Here is a 5,227-nt window from a genome sequence, read left to right as displayed (position 1 = left end):
ACTTTCAGTTCAGGCCAAGTAGGTTGATCTACAGAGGAATGGGAGGACAGATAAAATATTTGCAAAAGCGTCTCCATGACCTAGGGGCCCAAATCTCACTTCCAAGCACGAACAGAAATTGTCACAAGGGCAAATGCCTCTCGATTTTCAGTAAGACAGCCTTTCCGTGTCTGCAAGTCTAGAGGCATCTCAGTGTCTAAGGGCAGAAAGAGCATCTAAGCTCATATTTAAATACCTTGCTGTATTTAAGAAAAACTATAAGAGCTCAAGCTATGACAGCACATCTGCACTGGAAACCATGAGGTGAACCAGGGGTACAACCCCTCAGTTCTCTGGTCATCAGTGAGGGGCTTGTTTACACCAGTGGACAATTTATCATCCAGAGGACCTCTGAGTACTTCCTAAAGATAGGAAGTATTTCTGTTCCACATTCTCTGAGGCCTAGAGGAGCATCAACTCACTAGCAACAAATCCATTAGCTTGGGATTTGGGCCTTTGTCCAGAAACAAAATTTCATCATTACTTCTTCACTTGATTTAGTTAAGAATCTGGCAAATACTAATTTTTCAGGCAAGTGCCACCAATACATTAAATCTGAGTATCCATGCTTCTTTCCTGATTTTGCTGGCATCAGTGCCTGATAGAAAGCATCAGTACAACATAACCTGTTCATCACTACACATACAGATGTGATCCTGCTGTCCTCCCTGCAGCTGGATGTATGCAATGCAGCATTCTGCTTTCTGTGGTGTAGAACAAGACAGCTGAAAGCAACACAGACTTCTACCATTCCCTTTATCTCATTTCAGCAGCTAGTTCAGGAGGCTGCTACAGAAATTCAACACCGTACACATTTACAACTTTGAAAAGCTTTTTCCTAGGGGTAGAATCCTTCCACTGAACAGTGTTACACATCCACTGCATGGCTACCATAGTTAGCAACCTAAGACCCTTCTTCTCAGATACAGAAGGTACCTTATTTTTTCCTTTTGGAAACTTCACCCTGCAAAATTCATTAGTATCTTATGTGACAATGTATTTCCTGTAAGTAATGAGCTATAAAGTGTATTAGAAGTTTCCACTTCTGATTTTATCTTTTCCTGATCTAGCCTACAAACTCTTTTGAAGTTGCTCAAAGTGTTCTTCATGTATGCTTGTTTTGCTGGCAAACTTTTCCTTCATTAAGCAAGATAAAGAAATCAAGATGATATGATCTGCTTAATTTCCCACCTTTTCAAGGAACTATTTTAAGATTTTTTTTTTCTCTTGCCTTAGAAAAGAAATGTTGAATAAGGAAGGAAGAGTCCTCAGAGGCCCAGAAAAGGCAGTTGTTGCTAAGGGCTTTCTACTCTAGCAGTTTACTGCTAGAATGCTACTGAGTAGTTAAAGATGTCTGATTTCTCTCAGTGCTATGGAATAGTTTTCTGAGAGCCTGCTGCTGAAACTAGCATCACTGCAGGCAATGCACAAGAGGAAAACACCAGGCTTACGCTGTGTTACCGCAGCAGGCTCCTCAGGGCCTCAGCAAGCAAGCCAGATCAGAATCATGCCTAACTTGAAGTGTGAGTAACTTCAAAGCAACATCTCATGTGCTTCAAGTTCAGCTTTACCACTGAGCACCTTGCTGAATCACAGCTACGGGGAATGCAGGGAGCTAATGGGAAACATTTGCACTTGCCAACTCCAGCTGTGAGGTCCCTGAGCCTCCATTACATAGGCAGACATAGCCCAACAGTTTGGGTTGGTCAGCAGCATCTTCACAATCAATGGATACAAGCTGCTAGGGGAGCCATTCTGAAATGCACAGAAGAGATATCCCTGCATAGTGACACTGTGACTTAAAAGCTGCATTTGTGGCCAGCAGTAAAATACACAGGCTGCAGGACTCACACACAGCCTATTGCAGATGGTTTAGTGGGCACGGTGGTGATGTGCTGATGGTTGGACTAGATGATCTTAGAGGTCTTTTCCAACCCTTATTATTCTATGATTATCTTTTGTCACTTTTACTGTGAAAACCCATTGCATTTAAGGGGGAATTCAGGTCCTGAAGTCATATTTGAGTAGCTGCCTTGAGTGAACCATTTCAGCAGCTCATTTTGCTGTGGGTGACTTAGGATAAAGAAGAGTCTTCCCTTCCAAGTTCATGAGCCTCAATTTCCATAGGAATCCTACTGGACAGACACTACCTCTCCTCAGCCATTTTGTGCAGCGTGTGATGCTCCCCGCATGAGGGATATGTCAGCATCAGGGAAACACAGGCCCTCTGGACAGGAGGAGAAGAGGGGAACTGCAGGGCTTGACAGCAGTCAGGGAGGACTGCATCTTTAGGAAAAATGACTGGAGGATGAGAAACCGTATCTTGGCTTCCTTGAAGTGTTGTAGCATCTCTCCCTCTTTCCCTGGCCCCACACAGCAGAGCACAGCTGGGCACTAGGCTCCAGCAGAGCAGAGCTCAGGGCAGAATATCTGCCCTCTTACAACTCCCCTGGTCTTCAGCTTCATCCAGCATCTCCTTTCTATGGATACACAGGTAAAAGCAGGGCGCAAATGAAAAGGTGAAGCATGGCTAGCATTAGGAGGACATCCCATGTGAAATGTCACGCTGATTCCAGCAGCAGAATGGAGCATATGACAGCTACTTGAAAAGTCATTGCTGGAAAACATTTTCACCTAACAGCAGAAAGCAAAGCTGAGATTTGAGTGTAAATACCTAGGGAAGGAAGGCAACATTCAACACAACATCCCTGTGTCAGAATTAGCCTCTGCAAAACAGAGACAGAAGGATTTTGGAACAACTTGAAGTTTACTGAAAGTCTTGAAAAAAAGAAATAGAATGTACAGATGTACAAATCCCCGAGACTGCTGAAAAAAATCACAGCAGGGGGACCCAGCAACTTTGGAGGGCTCTGGATACGCCAGTGAGGGCTACAAGTTTGAGTTCATCCCCAAAGGGAGCTGAGGCCACTCAGCACTTCACCCGCAGCCCCCTCTGAACAGAGTCTTCTTTCTTGTGGTCAAATGGGGGATATCTTGAATTTATGTCTTGCTTCTCCCCTCGTGAGCAAACGAAACAATTTCTGTGAGTAATTCTACCCACTAATTGCCAAGGAAAAGTCTGGTAATGAATGCTTTGCATTTTTGACAGGTCAGAGGCTTCCCTAAACAAAGTTGCTGTTTTATGTTTTCTATCAGCACATGTTTGCATCCGGGGACCTCAGCAGATTCCAGGGTGGATGAATCTCTGTGGGAAATTGCTCGTCCGTATTTTCTTGTTTTAACTGCTCCAGGAAATGAGTCTATTTTTACAACAACACTAAACTGCAAAATAAGAAACCATTATCTGCTCCACGCCGAGAGTTTCGGGTCAGCTCTCAGGTAACTGTCATTCCCCATGAAGTCAATGAAGTTGCATCTATTTCTGCAAGGTAGTTATGCAATTGGTTGATCAGTTACTAGAACATGCTGCTACCATTGGCCTGAGGAGTGTCTCATTTTCATATGACTCAAAGTCCATCCAAGCCCTGATGTATCGATAAGTGAAGTATTCGAGTATTATGGTCTGTAAAGATGATCATTAACTGCTGAAAGATTTAAGCATAAACATTTTCCATCAACACCTACTCTGTTGCTGTATGATCGTTATATACAGTAGATTTCCTGGATTCATTTTTCACCTGCCAAATAAACTGAGGTGGGCTTTTCAAATGTCTAAAATGGCTTTTATTCCTGCTAATTTCTGATCGCTCTCAAGAATTAATTATTTCTTTTTTTTTTAATTTCCATGGGATTTCAAGTGCTACGGATCCATCTGCATCTGTGTTTCTGTACTTCGCACACCTGATCTTAACAGCCGCTCAGTTTCAAAGATGGACAATAAAACAGATGCCTTTATTACGGATGGTCAAAGGTACTTCACAGAGCACAAAACAGTTCTGATCTTGGAAAGATGAGCACGCGGCTCTCAGGCTGGGAACGACGTATTCTTGACTTCACACCTGACATAACAGCTCATCAAACATCACTCGAGAAACAAGCGTACAGACAACAAACTTAGAGACAATATCCAAGGAAAACACTACCTAACCTATGACTCGTTCTTTGATTTACAGCTGTGATTGCAGGCCCCACCTTACAGTCATATGCCATGATAATAGGTAGCAGTTCAACGAGAACCAGCCATAACTTTTATGTGTTGTGGTGATTCTGAGCTACTTCAGCACATAATTTGGCCTGATGCAGCAAATAATTAGAATGACTGATAGGTGACATTCCAGAACTGAAAAATGAATGATCAGTCTTCTGGTCTTGTTCACTTTCTTTTCTAATTCTTTTCTTAAAATAAAAAGTACCACATTTCACATGAAATTTTAACTAATTATTTTTTCTCATCTTCAATGTGTCTGTTATGGATATGATGGTGAGTTTTCAAATTATGCTCTCTGAGGTTCCATCTTAAATGGGAATTGCTGGCATTAGTAATTGCAGACCTGAACCCAGTCCTGCCAGAAAAGCAGTTTTTCAAAAAAAGGAACAAACGAGGCAAAATGGCAACCTGCACAGGAGCAGAACGGGGGGAATCCAGCTGCACGTTCTACTCTCGTTACTTCGTATTTGGGGTTATCTACAACGTACTTCGACACTCTAAGGGCAAGAAGACCCCTATCTCCCAACTGGGATCCTGTGTCAGAAAAAGGGTAATAGACACCAACTCTGCTCCGTTTGCCTGAAGTCAGTGGAATACTTCTGCAAAGTCACAGGCTCAGGCACTGGTTTGAAGAAGGGTAAACACAAGCACCTCTTAAAGTGCTTTTCCACTTTAGGGCCTGGGAAAAGAATTCAGGATTGGGCCTATGATAAAAACAGCTCCCTTAGGAAATGCTACCCACACCATAAAAGGAAGGAATTACAATGAAGTGAGGGGAAGGACAATGAAAAATTGTCTACTGAATTTTCACAAATTCCCATAAAATCGGACTCTTAATTTGTTCTATGTGCATAACTTTCATTACAAAGTCACGAAAGGTTGGCTCCTTAGAGATGCAGGAAATGACTAGCTCATGATAGCATAAAAGGCTGCATAACTGCATGGGCAGAAAGCTAGATTTTCATCAGTCACCACATTCTTTGATATGGCAGTTTTTGGATCATGTATCCAATGCACAATAATTAGGCAAAATGACTTACCCTCAATCTTTTCAGTATTTATCTCTAAGGGTGCAAGGAT

The sequence above is a fragment of the Tetrao urogallus genome, assembly GCF_951394365.1.
Source record: "Tetrao urogallus genome assembly, chromosome: 15".
NCBI lineage: Eukaryota > Metazoa > Chordata > Aves > Galliformes > Phasianidae > Tetrao > Tetrao urogallus.
Note: the sequence above shows the minus strand (reverse complement) of the source record.